Source organism: Phascolarctos cinereus, unplaced genomic scaffold (genome assembly GCF_003287225.1).
Source record: "Phascolarctos cinereus isolate Bilbo 61053 unplaced genomic scaffold, phaCin_HiC Scaffold_4;HRSCAF=312, whole genome shotgun sequence".
Classification (NCBI taxonomy): domain Eukaryota; kingdom Metazoa; phylum Chordata; class Mammalia; order Diprotodontia; family Phascolarctidae; genus Phascolarctos; species Phascolarctos cinereus.
The window spans coordinates 648,295,469-648,313,795 of NW_027555847.1; the positions used below are offsets into that span (position 1 = coordinate 648,295,469).

Sequence of the window (18,327 nt, forward strand, 5' to 3'; positions counted from 1 at the left end):
GCTTTTCACAACAACACCACTATGAAAGTGTTTTGCATGACTACACATCTATAACCTGTATCAAGACGCTTGCCTTTTCAATGAGGGTGGGTAGGGAGGAAAGAAGGAGAAAATTTGTAAACCCAAAGTTTTAAAAACATATGTTAAAAAGAAAAAAAACAGAAAAATGTAGTGAAAAAAAAAAGACAGCACCCACCTTAACATTTTATCTACCAAAGTCCTGTGGCAACCGGCAAATGACAAAGTGACAGGTAGTCACAACCCTGCACAAAGGAGGCCTAAGCTTTAAAGTCATCTTCTCACTGGGCTGCAGCAGCAGTGGAATTTGGCAGCCCCCTATGTATATAATTCCAAATCTGTTGCTCTTTCTATTGTATCATGCATGGTGCTTTCAAAATGAGTCCTTTGTTCAGACTGAAATCATCTCCTTCAGCACTAGTCTTTCTCCTTTACATTTTCCTCAAGTTTTTTTTTTAGTCATTGGAAGCTTTATTTAACACAAATAAAATATGCACAGTATTTTGCTCATTTTCTTCACTCCTTAGCCTAGCAGTTGGATTGTAATCTTGATGGCTAGCTGAGCTGCTCTCTCAGCAATGATTTTCTGATTCTTGGAGGGCGCATTGTGAGCAATCTTGGCACAGTAAGATTTGTTGCACATCAGAACCACTCCTAACTCTTTGACATTGTGTACCAAAAACTTCCTGAATCCAGTCAGTAACATGTGTTTTGTCTTCTTATTGCTTCCATAACCAATACTGGGCATCAAGATCTGGCCCTTGAATTGTCTTCACACTCTGTTGCCAACGCCTCTTGGTTTACACCAGTTCCTCTTGATCTTCACATATCTGTCAGACTGGTGTCAGATGAACTTCTTGGTCTTCTTCTTGACAATTTTAGGCTTTACAAGAGGTCTGAGGGAAGGCATGGTGCCAGTGGAGAGATAACAGCCCCTCCATGGGAAGTGTTGACAGAAAGACATTTTCCTCAAGTTTTCACAAATGCATGTGTTCTCCCCAAATGTTAAGCTCTTAGACTCTAGTGTTCCTTCTAGCTCTGAAATTGTGCATTATTAAGTACTTTGCAGTTCTTACATTCTATGATTCTTAGATCTAATAGCAAAGATCCCCATCTTTATCTCTGTATTTTTGCATAATTTTCCAATGTATATGACCATATACTTCCTCTTTCTTCAACCTTATAGCATCCTTGGGAAATAAGAAAAAAATAGGGATTGTTTTACCCCCCAAACAGGCAAAGAATCCAAAATCCTAGGTGTTTGAGTGAAAGCAAGTCATTGTCTAGAACCCATATTTCTTAACTCCCAATTCAGTGCTCTATCTAGGATTAATGTAGCTTTTAGGCACACCTTTGGAGTACTCTGGAGAACCTTGGGACCTGGATCCTGATAGCTACCTTAATGGGTAGTGATCTTTTCATCATTGCACCTCTTCATGCAGGGGCGGTATGGTTCCTTGTCAGGGACCTCTTGGGTTACTTAGAGCTCTGAAATGCTCTAATTCTACAAATTTCCTGAAGGACATTTTTCCTCCTGGGTAGAATGATATGACTGGTTCATCTCCATTTCTTTATGTAGGATCACCATACATTACATTCAGAGGGATACAAATGACTAAAGTTGTTATTCTCTCTTAATTAAGCATTAATTAGTTCTTTAAACTTATTTATTGACCTCAAGTATCTTTGTACTCAGATGTGAACTACATAGTCATTAGGACTCATTAACCTTTTTTTTAATTAATCAAATGGCATTTACACCATAATGTGTGCTAGCATATGTGAATTAAATGGCACCACTTGTGTATGCAGAAGGGTTGGCCTTTGTGTGAGACATGGGGGAAGGAAGGGATGGTTGCCAGAAGGTATTTTTGTGATATATAAAATGAAGTGGGGGGAGAAGAGGGAGATCTTGATTCTCATGTTGCTTCATTCTATCCAGTTCAATCTAGAGGAAAAAAACCTCTCAAAATATTAAATGTTTATTACCTATTCATAATCAGCTTAAAGTAGAGGTATTTACCAAGCCTGGTGTGTTTGATCCAAACACACATGAAGGACTACATCTCCATAATCCAACTCTCAAACTTCAGGGTTAATTCTCTCTTTTCATCTCACATCTCTTTTTTTGTATCAAAGTAGACCACATTTCTTTTTATTTTGTTAAATTAATCAATTTATTTTTAGTTTTTGACATTCAATTCCATAAGCTTTTGAGATTTAAATTTTCTCCACCTCCCTCCTTCATTTTGCCAAGATGGCTTGCAATCTGATATAAGCTCTACATATACATTCTTATTAAACATATTTTAACATTAGTCATGATGTAAACAAAAATTAGAACAAATGGGAGGAACCACAAGAAAGAAAAAAAATAAACAAAAAAGAGAGAGAGCAAATACTGTTGCTTCTATCTGCATTCAGACTCCATAGTTCTTTTTCTGGATGTGGATAGCATTTTCCACCGTGAGTTTTTTGGAGTTGTCTTAGATCCTTGCATTGCTGAGAAGAGCCAAATCTATCAAAGTTAGTCATCACACAATGTTGCTGTCTACAATGTTCTCCTGGTTCTGCTCACTTCACTCAGCATCAATTCATATAAATCTTTCCAGGTTTTTCTGGAGTCTGCCTGCTCATCATTTCTTATAGCACAATAGTATTCCATTACATTCATATACCCCATCTTGTTCAGCTATTCCCCAATTGATGGGCATCCCCTCCATTTCTAATTCCTGGCTACCACAAAAAGAACTGTTATAAATATTTTTGTACATGTAGGTCCTTTTCCTGTTTTTATGATCACTTTGGAATATAGTCCTAGAAGTGTTATTGCTGGATCAAGGGTATGCACAGTTTTATAGCCCTTTGGACATAGTTCCAAATTGCTCTCCAGAATGGTTGGATCAGTTCACAACTCCACCAACAATGCATTAGTGTTACAATTTCCCCACATCTTCTCCAACTTTTATAATTTTCCTATTTTGTCCTGTTAGCCAATCTGATAGGTGTGATGTGGTATCTCAAAGTTGTTTTGATTTGCATTTCTCTAATCAATAGTGATTTAGAACATTTTCACATGATTATATATAGCCTTAACTTCTTCATCTAAAAACTAGTTATCTATTTTCTCTACTACTGTGAGTATTACTTTGTGGAGTTGCTTCCTTCCTAGAATACTGATCCTCTCTATGTCTGTTTACCAATCCAGTTTGTATTTCTGCTCCCTGCTAGATGTATCTCAACTGTGCCTCAAACTCTCTCTCAATGTCTTGATGGTTGGATTCAGTATCTCCTAATGAGTGAGTAGAGCACTCCTATGTGCCATAGCCTATGGCATGGGGTTGAGGGATAAGGAGATTAGGAAATCTTCCTACCCCTCTGCTTTACTCTGACAAAGGCCCAAAGATCAGTCACACTGTACAAGGTTGTTGTACAAAAGCCTTGAAATCTCCAACTGTGCGGATTTGGCTGAAGGAAGATCCAGGGCTTGTCAGGCTTACTTTGTTAAGAGCCTCCAGAATTGCATCCAATCTTCACCCAGCCAACGGCCAGCTGACCTTCCAATTCAGAGAACTTCACACCTTGCAAAGGAATGGCAGTGTGTGGAACTGTGTATGTATTTTATAAGTATATTGAACACTTTGCTTTCTCTGTTATGTTATCTGCCCTTTAATTTCTATGATTATACAAGCTATAGGAGAAATCAAATCTCTGTACTTCCTCATTAAACAAGAAAAATGCATAAATGACTACATTCTTTGATCCTGCTATCCTACTTTTGGTCATATATCTGCAAGTCAAAGATAGGAACAAAGAATAAATATAAACCAAAATATTTGCAACAGTATCTCTGTGATGAAGAACAGGAAACACATTTGATCCCCATCTACTGGAAGAAAGTATGAGAAAAATGTGCTATATGAATGTGATGGAATATTAATGACACAGCAAAAAAAATTAAAAATATAAAGAATTCTGAGAATATGAAAAAATTTGTATGAAATGATACAAAATGAAATAAGAAAATACAAAAATATAAATAATTCTTAAGAAATTTAAATTTAAAAAATCACTAAAAGGAGCATACATCTAAGTAAATTTGGTGTGTGTGTGTGTGGGTGGGTGGGTGTGAGAGAGAGAGAGATAGTTTTGGAGAACAGATCATTTAATTTACGTTTTCTTCACGGTCGAGAGTACAAGACTACTATGAATGAATGTTGCATATGTTATCAATAAAGGTTGCTATATCAAGCGTTGTTTGTTTTCCTTTTCCTTTTTTCATAAGAGGGGGTCCAATTTAGAGGGTTTTTTCTTTTTCAGAAATAAGAGCAAAAGAGTCCCTTCTCACCCATCTACAAAAATATAGGTAGCATTCTTTTCTGAGTGGGAGAATGTGCATTGGGATAGGGGGTTTAAAGACATAAAACACGTTTCATGATAGCTGCTGTAATATGTGCAAGAGAGTCAATTAGGAAAAATAAAGACTTGCTCTACAGCAAAAAGTCCAAGTTGAGATTTAGGTGAATAAAATTTTAGTGGGCATCATCTACTAAAATAATTGAATGCGCTGCCTCATTCAGCAGTCCCTCAGAGTGTGAAGTCCTTCAGAATCATTCAGTAGCATGAAAAGAACAGTGAAGGATAATGGTGGGAGCAACCCAGGGCTGAAGTCGGGCAAGACATGGCCATTGGAAATATGGGGCAAGAGGCCCAAGAGTAAAGAAGAAAGAAGAGTTGTACTGGTAAATATTGTGAAGGGAGGAAAGTCAGTACAAAGAATAGGTAGGGGTTGAGATGCTAACATTAAGAATTATAAATGACCTCTAACATAATATTTTAGAAATGATGGAAGGAATTAATATTGATAAAAATAACAATGCTAGTTATTGGCAGACATCTAGTATTTTAAGCTTAACCAATTATTTTCCTCCAAAGGATATCATGAGGATTTTAATCACCAAATACGTGAAGGATTATCTTGTGGGAAAAGGAGTAGGTTTATTCTGTGTGACGCCAGAGGGCAGAATGAGAATGAAAAAGGGGTAAATTACAAATCATTGAGTTAGACATTTTAGTTGTCCTATAGTTATAAAGCATGTCAGTGATTAGAACATAGATTTTCTGACCTCAAGACCAATGCATCTAATCAACTTAGAATCTCTTTTATAGAATCTTGGATAAGTGGTCACACATCTTCTGCTTGAATAGCCCCAGTGACTAAGAGCTTGCTTCTCATTTCATCATGAGGCAAAGGATTGTTATTAGCAAGAATAATTTTACAAAAGCTCATATTTAAATAGAGCTTTCAGGTTTATGCTATGCTTTCGTCATAACAGCCTTATGAGAAAGGGAATACAGTCCATTTCACAAATGAGAAAACTGAGGCTCAGAGAAATGAAGTACCATGTGCATGGTCACAGCTAGTAAGGGCCCAAACTAGAATCCCAAGTAATCTTTCCGAGGTTCTCTCAATTGCTTGCCAAAATTCACCTCCTTGTCAAGAATCCATAATTTTATCCATGATGGTACTCCTCCCATAGGGGCTAAAGCCTAGGTGATTATCTTTCTCCAAATTAAGCCAGGCTGCTCCTTGAGTAGCAGATACAACATCCAGTATTGGGCTCATACTCAATGGCTGTATAGTTTGGTGGGCTCTGACAAAACCTATAATTCATTAGCATAGTTTTTAAGACTATGTCCAGATTACTGTCCCTGCCAAGATGAGTTATCAAAGGACGATTTCAATGAAAGACTATTGAAAGATCTTTCCCAACCATCAGTTTTAGCTATTGAGACACTTGGAGGCAGTTGTGTTTTCAAAGCTATAAAAAGTACAAGGGATTTTCTGTGTATTACGGGAAAGGTACATAGCTGTGGGTAAGAAGTTCACACAATCAGCTGCAGGATTTGTTGTCACTCTAGAACATGGGTTCTTAACATGAGTGCTTGAATTTATTTTAAAATATATATATTTTTTTATCTTCACACCACCTTTATTAAGGGACAAGTGTTAATAAATCTACTTCAGTTTTTTTTCTTTTTTATTTTATTAATTTATTTTCATTTAGCAGCAATCACTTCCATATGCTTTTGAGTTGAAAATTTTTCTCCCCTTTCCTCCCCCCCCACCCTCCCCAAGATGGCACATGATCTGATATAGGCTTTACATTTACATTCCTATTGAACATATTTTCACATTAGTGAAGTTGTAAGTAAAATTTAAAACCAATAGGAGGAACCATCAGAAAGATGAAACAAAACTCAACAAAAGTTAAAATAAGTGATAGTGGTTCGACTTCCACAGTTCTTTCTTTTGATGTGGACAGCATTTTCCACCCTGAAGCCTCTGGAGATGTCTTAGAACATTGTAATGCTGAGAAGGGTTCAGTCTAACAATATTAGTCATCGCATAACATGTCTGTTATTGTGTACAAAGACCTCTTGGTTCTGCTCACTTCACTCAGCATCAGACCATGTAAGTCCTTCCAGGTTTTTCTCTATTCAGCTTGTTCATCATTTTTTACAGCACAATCATATTCCATTCCATTCATATACCACAATTTGCTCAGCCATTTTCCAATTGATGGGCATCCTCTCAATTTCCAATTCTTTGCCACCACAAAAAGAGCTGCTATGAATATTTTTATACATGCGGGTCCTTTTGCCATTTGTTTGATCTCTTTAGAATATAGCCCTAGAAGTACTATTGCTGGATCAAAGGGTATGCAAAATTTTGTAGCCCTTTGGGCATAGTTCCAAATTGTTCTCCAAAATGGTTGCATCATTTCACAACTCCACCAACAATGTATTAGTGTTCCAATTTTCCCACATCCTCTCCAACATTTATCATTTTCCTATTTTGTCATGTTGGCCAATCTGATAGGTTTGATGTGGTACCTCAGAGTTGTTTTGATTTGCATTTCTCTAATCAATAACAATTTAGAGCATTTTTTCACATGACTATAGATGGCTTTAATTTCTTCATGTGAGAGCTGTCTATTCATACCTTTGACCACTTATCAATTGGGGAATGGCTTGTATTCTTTTAAATTTGTCTCAATTCTCTATATATTTTAGAAATGAGGTCTTTATCAGAGAGACTGGTTGTAAAACTTCTTTCCCAATTTTCTACCTTCCTTCTAATTTTAGTTGCACTGCCTTTGTTTGTGCAAAAACTTTTCAATTTAATGTAATCAAAATTATCCATTTTTCTTTACATGATGTTCTCTATCTCCTGTTTGGTCATGAATTCTTCTGTTCTCCACAGATCTGACAGGTAAACCATTCCTTGTTCTCCCAGTTTACTTACGGTATTACCTTTTATATCTAAGTCATGAACCCATTTTGACTTTATTTTGGTATATGGTGTGAGATTTGGGTCTGTGCCTAGTTTCTGCCATACTCTTTTCCAGTTTTCCCAGCAATCTTTTTCAAAGAATGTGTTCTTATCCCAGAAGCTGGGATCTTTGGGTTTATCAAATAATAGATTACTATGGTACTTGACTACTGTGTCTTGCATATTTAACCTATTCCACTGATCCACCTCCCTATTTCTTAGCCAGTACCAAGCAGTTTTAATGATTGCTGCTTTATAATACAATTTAAGATCTGCAATTGCTAGGCCACCTTCCCCTGCATTTCTTTTCATTAGTTCCTTTGATATTCTGGACCTTTTATTTTTCCAAATGAATCTTGTTATTATTTTTTCTAACTCCATAAAATAATTTCTTGGTAGTTTGATTGGTATGTCACTGAATAAGTAAATTAGCTTAGGTGGGATGGTCATTGTTATTATATTAGGTCAGCCTACCCATGAGCAACTGATGTTTTTCTATTATTTAGATCTGATTGTATTTGTGTGAAAAGTGTTTTGTAATTGTGTTCATACAGTTCCCGGGTTTGTTTCAGGAGGTAGACTCCTAAAGTCTACAGTAAGTATAAATGGGATTTCTCTTTCTATCTCTTCCTGTTGGGCTTTGTTGGTAATATATAGAAATGCTGATGATTTATGTGGGTTTATTTTATAGCCTGCAACTTTGCTAAAGTTGTTTATTATTTCAAGTAGTTTTTTAATTGATTCTCCAGGATTCTCTAAGTATATCATCAGGTCATCTGCAAAGAGTGATAGCTTTGTTTCTTCTTTGCCTATTCTAATGCCTTCCATTTCTTTTTCTTCTCTTATTGCTAAAGCTAAGGTTTCCAGTACAATATGGATTAACAGTGGTGATAATGGACATCCTTGTTTCACCCCCGATCTTATTGGAAATGCTTCTAGCCTGTCCCCATTACATATAATGCTTGCTGAAGGTTTTAGATGTATGCTATTTATTATTTTAAGGAAGACTCCATTTATACCTATGCTTTCTAGTGTTTTTAATAGGAATGGGTGTTGTATTTTATCAAAAGCGTTTTCCGCATCTGTTGAGATGATCATGTGGTTTCTGTTGGTTTTCTTGTTGATATGCTCAATGATGCAAATAATTTTCCTAATATTGAACCAACCCTGCAGTCCTGGCATAAATCCTACCTATTCATAGTGTATTATTCTTGTGATAAGTTGCTGCAATCTATTTGTTAGTATTTTGTTTAAAATTTTTGCATTTTTATTCGTTAGAGAAATTGGTCTATAATTTTCTTTCTCTATTTTGACTCTTCCTGGTTTAGGTATCAACCCATATTTGTATCATAAAAAGAATTTGGTAAGACTCCTTCTTCACCTATTTTCCCAAATAGTCTATGTAGTATTGGAATTCATTTTTCTTTAAATGTTTGAGAGAATTTGCATGTAAATCCATCTGGCCCTGGAGATTTTTTCCTAGGGAGTTCATCAATGGCTTGTTCAATTTCTTTTTCTGAGATGGGGTTATTTAAGTATTTTACTTCCTCTTCGGTTAATCTTGGCAATTTATGTTTTTATAAATATGTATCCATTTCACTAAGACTATCAAATTTGTTGGCATGTAGTTGGGCAAAATAATTCCTAATTATTGTTTTAATTTCCTCTTCTTGGTGGTAGCTTTGCCCTTTTCATTCTTGATACCAGTAATTTGGTTTTCTTTTTGCTTTTTTTTAATTACATTAACCAAAGTTTTATCTATATTATTGTTTTTTTCATAAAACCAGCTCTTAGTTTTATTTATTAGTACAATAATTTTCTTAATTTCAATTGTATTAATTTTTCCTCTGGTTTTCAATATTTCTAATTTAATGTTTAGTTGAGGATTTTTAATTTGTTCTTTTTCTAGCTTATTTTAGTTGTATGCCCAACTCATTAATCTCCTCTTTTTCTATTTTATTTATGTAAGCGTTTAGAGATAAAAAACTTCCCCTGAGAACTGGTTGCGCTGCATCCTATAAGATTTGTTATGTTGTCTTATTATTGTGATTCTCTTGAATGAAATTATTGATTGTTTCTATGATTTGTTGTTTGACCTAATCATTTTTTAAGATTAGATTATGTAGTTTCCAATCATTTTTTAGTCTATCTTTCCATGGCCCTTTATTACATATAATTTCATTGCATCATGATCTGAAAAGGATGCATTTGATATTTCTGCCTTCCTGCATTGGATTGTGAGGTTTTTATGCCCCAGTACACGGTCAATTTTTGTGTATGTGCCAAGTACTGCCGATAAAAAAGTATATTCCTTTCTATCCCCATTCAGTTTTCTCCAGAGGTCTATCATACCTAACTTTTGTAATGTTCTATTCACCTCCTTAACTTCTTTCTTGTTTATTTTGTGGTTAGATCAATCTAATGCAGAGAGGGTGAGGTTCGGGTCCCCCACTAGTATAGTTTTGCTGTCTATTTCTTCCTGTAACTCCCTGAACTTCTCCTCTAAGAATTTGGATGCTATAGCATTTGGTGCATATATGTTTAGTAATGATATTACTTCATTGTCTATGGTATCTTTTAGCAGGATGTAGCTTCCTTCCTTATCTCTTTTGATTAGATCTATTTTTGCTTTTGCTTTGTCTGAGATCAGGATTGCTACCCCTGCTTTTTTCACTTCAGCTGACACATAATATATTCTGCTCCAGCCTTTTACCTTCACCTTGTATTTGTCACTCTTTTTCGAATGTGTTTCCTGTAAACAACATATTGTAGGATTATGTTTTTTAATCCATTCTGCAATCCATTTGTTTTATGGGAGAGTTCATCCCATTCACATTCACAGTTATGATTACTATCTCTGTCTTTTTCTCCATCCTTCCCCCCCCATCTATGGTTTCCTTTCTCCTTTTTTCCTTTCCCCCCTTCACTAGTGTTTTGCTTTTGACCACCGCCTCCTTCAGTCCCTCAACCCTTTTGTTATCCCTTTCCCTTTTCTTCACCTTTACTCTTACTGCTTCTTCCCTCCCTTCTTTCCCCACTCCCTTTTCTTTCTCCTCTCCCTTTTCTTTCCCCTTTTCCCCTCCTACTGCTTGTAGGACAAGTTAGGTATCTATACTTGACTGATTATGTTACGCCCTTCTTGATCCAAATCTGATGAAAGTAAGGTTCAAACAATGCTCACACACCCCTGCTTCCTTCCCTCTGCTATAATTGGATTTTGTGTCTTTCCCTGCAATGTAATTTACCCCATCTCCCTCCTCCTTTCCCAGTACATTTTCTTTTTCTTTTTCTTTTTCTTTTTTGAGAAGCTTGCAGTTTATTATTTGGGAGAGACAGTTACTAGTCATTGTTTGAGAGAAACTTTTTTTAATGTATGAATTTTATTTATTTTTAGTTTTCAACGTTTACTTCCACTAGATTTTGACTTCCATATTTTCACCCCATCTTGCCCCTCCCCCACCCCAAGATGGCATGCATTTTGAATGCCTCTTCCATCAGTCTGCCCTCTCTTCTATTCTCTCCCCGCTTTCTCTTATCCCCTTTCCCTTCTATTTTCCTGTAGGGAAGGATAGATTTCTGTACCTCATTTCCTGTATTTCTTATTTTCCAGTTGCATGTGGAAACATTGTTTTTTAAACATGTGTTTTTAAAACTTTGGGTTCCAAATTTTCTCCCTTCCTCCCACCCCACCCACCCTCATTGAAAAGGCAAACAAGTCAATATAGGCCATACGTGTGCAGTTATGCAAAACACTTCCATAGTAGACATGTTGTGAAAAACTAACTCTATTTCCCTTAATCCTATCCTGCCCCCCCATTTACTCTATTCTTTCTTTTGACCCTGTGCCTCCTCAGAAGTACTTCCTTCTGATTACCCCTTTCCCAATCTGCCCTCCTCTCTATCATCCCCCTTCCCTCTTGTCCCCTTCTTCCCCTATTTTCCTGTAGGGTAAGACAGATTTCCATACCCAACTGAGTGTATATGTTATTCCCTCCTTAAGCCACATCCTATGAGAATGATTCCCTCATTTCCTCTCACCTTCCCCTTTTCCCCTTCACTGTAAAAACCTTTTCTTGTATGTTTTGTGCAAGATAATGTACCCCATTCTACCTCTCCCTTCCTCCTTCTCCTAGTATAATCCTCTCTCACCCCTTAATTTTATTCTCCACATATCACCCCTCCATCTCCAACTCACCCTGTGTGCTCTCTCTCTGTTTCTGTCTCTGTCTCTGTCTCTGTCTCTGTCTCTCTCTCTCTCTCTCTCTCTCTCTCTCTCTCTCTCTCTGTCTGTCTGTCTGTCTGTCTCTCTATCTATCTATCTATCTATCTATCTATCTATCTATCAGACATACATATAATTTTCCCCTTCCACTACCCTAGTACTGACAAAGGTCTCATGAGTTATAAACATCATCTTTCCATGCTAGAATGTAAACAGTTCAGCCTTAATAAGTCTCTTATGATTTCTGTTTCCTGTTTACCTCTTCATGTTCCACTTGAGTCTTGTATTTGAAAGTCAATTTTCTATTCAGCTCTGGTCTTTTCATCAAGAATGCTTGAAAGTCCTCTGTTTCACTGAATCACCATTTTTTTCCCCTGAAGGATTATACTCAGTTTTGCAGGGTAGGTAATTCTTGGTTGTAATCCCATCTCCTTTGCCCTCCAGAATATTATATTCCATGCCCTGTGGTCCCTTAATGTAGAAGCTGCTAAATCTTGTATTATCCTGATTGTGTTTCCACCATACTTGAATTCTTTCTTTCTGGCTGCTTGCAATATTTTCTCCTTGACCTGGGAACTCTGGAATTTGGCTACAATATTCCTAAGAGTTTTCCTTTGGGGGATCTCTTTTGGGGGAGGTCGGTGGATTCTTTCCATTTCTATTTTGCCTTCTGGATCCAAAACATCAGGGCAGTTTTCCTTGATAGTTTCTTGAAAGATGATGCCTAGGCTCTTTTTTGGATTATGGCTTTCAGGTAGTCCAATAATTTTTAAATTCTCTCTCCTGGGTCTATTTTCCAGGTCAGTTGTTTTTCCAATGAGATATTTCACATTGTTTTCTACTTTTTCATTCTTTTGGAGTTGTTCTACTGTGTTGTGATTTCTCATAAAGTCACCAGCTTCCAATTGCTCTATTCTAATTTTTAAGGAAGTATTTTCTTCAGTAAGCTTTTGGACTTCCTTTTCCATTTAGCCAATTTTTCTTTTTAGGGCATTTTTCTCCTCATTGGCTTTTTGGACCTCTTTTGCCATTTGGGTTAGGCTATTTTTTAAGGTGTTATCTTCTTCAGTATTTTTTGGGGTCTCCTGTAGCAAGCTGTTGACTTGTTTTTTGTGAGTTTCTTGCATCACTCTCAGTTTTTCCTCTACTTCCCTTACTTGCTTCTCAAAATCCCTTTTGAGCTCTTCCAAGGCCTGGGACAGTTTCATATTTTTCTTGGAGGCTTTGGATGTGGGAGCTTCAACTTTGTTGTCTTCTTCTGGTTGTATATTTTGATCTTGTTTGTCACCAAGTAAGATAATATAGCCTGACTCTTTTTGTGAAGTTTGCTTATGATTTCAGCCAACTACTTGAGTTTTACTGTTTGTTAAGGTAAAAGTTTGCTTCCAATGTGGAGAATGTACTGTCCCAAGTTTCGGGAGTTTGTATAGCTGTTTTCAGAAATACTTCTAGGGGACTTGTAAATTTTCAGTTCTTCCAAGGTGGTATGATAACGGTAGAGGCGTTCACTCTTTTCCTGACCTGTGTTCTGGTCTTTGAATGACCTGCCACAAGCAGTCTTTTCTCTCTTAGAAGTGTGAGGAGAGACTTACGCTTCCGGGAGCCAAGATGGCGGAGTGAAAAGGTAGTCGCTCTCACTCTCCCCTATGAACCTCTGAAAACCCAGAAAATATCACCCCAGAAAAAAAACCCTGGAATACCTTACCTAGAAGAAAGATGAGGAGCAGCAGAGCAGCAAAGGGGTCTCCCAGTGTCTCAGCAAAAATAAGTGAGGCAGAACTACAAGGGGCCCCAGGCAGACAAGTACCCTGCATTCATCTGAAAGGAGGTGAAGAAAACAACCTAAAGGCTTCCTAAAGCCCGGCCTTGCTGATTCCAACCCAACAACATGTGAGCTATCAGAGCCCTGAAGCCTCCAATTGTGAAGAAATCTAGAAGACCAGGTGGTAGAGCAGGCAAACACCAACACCTGGACTTCCAAGTGCCTCAGTGAGGGTGGGGGAAAGGTGGAAACCAGCTCAGAAAACCACCAGGCCTCGGCACTCTACCGCAAAGGAATCTCCCTGTGCATTAGCAGAAACGAGGGAGACAACACTGCAGGGGGCCCCAGGCAGATAAACACCCTGCAGCACCCATCTAAAAGGAGCTGAAGAAAGCTAAAGGAAAGGAAAAGCAGGCAACCTAGAATTGCCTGAAAGTTCCAGCCTTGCTGATTCCAGCCCAACACAGGTAAGCTGCCAGAAACCTACAGCCTCCAATTGCCAGCATAAGAGGCCCCAGCACACAAAGCCAGTGACCAAGACCTAGGCTCCCAACACAAGAAGCTTGGGTCAGTACCCTCTGTTCCCCAGCAGGAGAGCTCAATCTCTTTAAAGGCCAGGGAATAAAGAAACACCATGAGTAAAAAGAAACGTACCATAGATTCATATTATGAGAAGAGTGAAGATCAAGACAGAAATTCTGAAGAGGACAACATTGTCAACAAACCCACATCTGCAACAACAAAAGGGAATATGAACTGGTCTGAAGCCCAAAAAGCCTTCTTAGAAGAGCTCAAGAAGGATTTTAATAGTCAAATGAGAGAGGTAGAAGAGTCCTTCAAAAATACAATTGGCCAATTGGAAAAAAAATACACTGAAGAAAACAAGTCCCTAAAAAACACAATTGGCCAATTGAAGAAGGAAGTACAAAAACTAACAGAAGAAAACAATCTGTTAAAAACTAGAATTGGACAAATGGAAACTAATGTCTCTATGAGAGAGCAAGAATCAGTCAAACAGAAACAAAAAAATGAAAAAATAGATGAAAATGTAAAATACCTCATCAGTAAAACAACCGACCTGGAAAATCGATCAGGAGAGACAATTTAAAAATTATTGGACTACCTGAAAATCATGATGAAAAAAAGAGCCTGGACAGTATCTTTCAGGAAATCATAAAGGAAAACTGCCCGAAGTCCTAGAACCAGAAGGGAAAATAACCATAGAAAGAATCCACCATCACCACCTGAAAGAGATCCCAAATTGACAATGCCAAGGAATATAATAGCAAAATTCCAAAATTACCAGATGAAAGAGAAGGTGCTGCAAGCAGCCAGAAAGAAACAATTTAAATATCATGGAACCACAGTCAGGATTACACAGGACCTTGCAGCTTCTACATTAAAAGACCAGGGCATGGAACATGATATTCCGTAAGGCAAAGGAGCTTGGAATGCAGCCAAGGATCAATTACCCAGCAAAAATGAGCATCATTTTTCAAGGGAGGAGGTGGATATTCAACAAATAGGAGACTTCCAAACTTTCCTGATAAAAAGACCAGAGCTCAACAAAAAATTTGATCTTCAAGTACAGGACTCAAGAAGGACTTAAAAAGGTAAATGGGACAGAAAGATACAATATGTTGTTAATAAGGGGGGGCTGTTTAAACCCCTACAAGGGAATATGACACTTGCAACCCTTGAGAACTGTATTGTTATTACACCTGTTAAAGGAGTATACATAAAGAGGGTGGATATTAGTTGACTTTGATGTAATGATAAAAAAAAATCTAATCAAGTGGGTTAAATGGATCCAAATAAGTGGATCAATCTGATCTTAGAAAATGTACTGAGAAAGGAGGAGGCAGACAAGGGTAAATTACATTACAGGAAAAGACACAAAATCCTATTACAGCAGAGGGAAAGAAGGGGGGGAGCATTGTTTGAACCTTACTCTCATCAGATTTGGCTCAAGAAGGGCATAATAATCAGTTAGGTATAGAAATCTAACTTGCCCTATAGGCAGTAGGAGGGAAAAGGGGAAAGAAAAGGGAGGGGGAAGAAAAGGGAGGGGGAAAGAAGGGAGGGAAGAGCAGTAAGATAAAGGGGAAGAAAAGGGAAAGGGATAATAAAAGGGGGAGGGACTGAAGGAGGTGTGGTCAAAAGCAAAACACTAGTGAAGGGGGAAAGGAAAAAGGAGAAAGAAAAGCATAAATGGGGGGAAAGGATGGAGAAAAAGACACAGATAGTAATCATAACTGTGAATGTGAATGGGATGAACTCTCCCATAAAAGGAAATTGCAGAATGGATTAAAAAATAATCCTACAATATGTTGTTTACAGGAAACACATTTGAAAAAGAGTGACACATACAGGGTAAAGGTAAAAGGCTGGAGCAGAATATATTATGTCAGCTGAAGTAAAAAAAGCAGGGGTAGCAATCCTGATCTCAGACAAAGCAAAAGCAAAAATAGATCTAATCAAAAGAGATAAGGAAGGAAACTACATCCTGCTAAAAGGCACCATAGACAATGAAGTAATATCATTACTAAACATATATGCACCAAATGGTATAGCATCCAAATTCTTAGGAGAAGTTCAGGGAGTTACAGGAAGAAATAGACAGCAAAACTATACTAGTGGGGGACCTGAACCTCCCCCTCTGCACTAGATAAGTCTAACCACAAAATAAACAAGAAAGAAGTTAAGGAGGTGAATAGAACATTAGAAAAGTTAGGTATGATAGACCTCTGGAGAAAACTGAATGGGGATAGAAAGGAATATACTTTTTTCTCAGCAGTACATGGCACATACACAAAAATTGACCATGTACTAGGGCATAAAAACCTCACAATCCAATGCAGAAAGGCAGAAATATTAAATGCATCCTTTTCAGATCATGATGCAATAAAAATTATATGTAATAAAGGGCCATGGAAAGATAGACTAAAAAATAATTGGAAACTAAATAATCTAATCCTAAAAAATGATTGGGTCAAACAACAAATCATAGAAACAATCAATAATTTCATTCAAGAGAATGACAATAATGAGACAACATACCAAAACCTATGGGATGCAGCGAAAGCAGTTCTTAGGGGAAGTTTTATATCTCTAAATGCTTACATAAATAAAATAGAAAAAGAGAGATTAATGAATTGGGCATACAACTAAAAAAACTAGAAAAAGAACAAATTAAAAATCCTCAACTAAACACCAAATTAGAAATATTGAAAACCAAAGGAAAAATTAATAAAATTGAAATTAAGAAAATTATTGTACTAATAAATAAAACTAAGAGCTGGTTTTATGAAAAAACCAACAAAATAGATAAAACTTTGGTTAATTTAATTAAAAAAAGAAAGAAGAAAACCAAATTACTAGTATCAAGAATGAAAAGGGAAGCTACCACCAAGGAAGAGGAAATTAAAACAATAATTAGGAATTATTTTGCCCAACTATATGCCAACAAATTTGACAATCTTAGTGAAATGGATACATATTTACAAAAATAAAATTGCCCAGATTAACTGAAGAGAAGTAAAATACTTAAATAACCCATCTCAGAAAAAGAAATTGAACAAGCCATTGATGAACTCCCTAGGAAAAAATCTCCAGGGCCAGATGGATTTACATGTGAATCTATCAAACATTTAAAGAACAATTAATTCCAATACTATATAACTATTTGGGAAAATAGGTGAAGAAGGAGTCTTACCAAATTCTTTTATGATACAAAGTGGATATACCTAACCAGGAAGAGTCAAAATAGAGAAAGAAAATTATAGACCAATTTCTCTAATGAATACAGATGCAAAAATTTTAAACAAAATACTAACAAATAGATTGCAGCAACTTATCAAAAGAATAATACACTATGACCAGGTAGGATTTATGCCAGGAATGCAGGGTTGGTTCAATATTAGGAAAACTATCAGCATCATTGAGCATATCAACACAAAACCAACAGAAACCACATGATCATCTCAATAGATGCAGAAAAAGCTTTTGATAAAATACAACACCCATTCCTATTAAAAACACTAGAAAGCATAGGTATAAATGGAGTCTTCCTTAAAATAATAAATAGCATATCTAAAACCTTCAGCAAGCATTATATGTAATGGGGACAGGCTAGAAGCATTTCCAATAAGATCGGGGTGAAACAAGGATGTCCATTATCACCACTGTTATTCAATATTGTACTGGAAACCTTAGCTTTAGCAATAAGAGAAGAAAAAGAAATTGAAGGCATTAGAATAGGCAAAGAAGAAACAAAGCTATCACTCTTTGCAGATGACATGATGATATACTTAGAGAATCCTAGAGAATCAAGTAAAAAACTACTTGAAATAATAAACAACTTTAGCAAAGTTGCAGGCTATAAAATAAACCCACATAAATCATCAGCATTTCTATATATTACCAACAAAGCCCAACAGCAAGAGATAGAAAGAGAAATCCCATTTAAACTTACTGTAGACATTTAGGAGTCTACCTGAAACAAACCCAGGAACTCTATGAACACAATTACAAAACACTTTTTACAGAAATAAAATCAGATCTAAATAATTGGAAAAACATCAGTTGCTCATGGGTAGGCTGAGCTAATATAATAAAAATGACAATCCTACCTAAGCTAATTTACTTATTCAGTGCCATACCAATCAAACTACCAAAAAATTATTTTATGAGTTAGAAAAAATAATAACAAGATTCATTTGGAAAAAAAAAGGTCCAGAATATCAAAGGAACTAATGAAAAGAAATGCAGGGGAAGGTGGCCTAGCAATTCCAGATCTTAAATTGTATTATAAAGCAGCAATCATCAAAACTGCTTGGTACTGGCTAAGAAATAGGGAGGTGGATCAGTGGAATAGGTTAAATATGCAAGACACAGTAGTCAAGACTATAGTAATCTATTATTTGATAAACCCAAAGACCCCAGCTTCTGGGATAAGAACACATCTTTGAAAAAGATTGCTGGGAAAAC

At 36.6% G+C, this 18,327-nt stretch overlaps 1 pseudogene; it reads right to left on the minus strand.

The window, feature by feature from the left end:
* Positions 1–473: 473 nt before the first annotated feature.
* On the minus strand, positions 474–928 carry LOC110214290 (large ribosomal subunit protein eL32 pseudogene; annotated as a pseudogene).
* Positions 929–18,327: the final 17,399 nt, after the last annotated feature.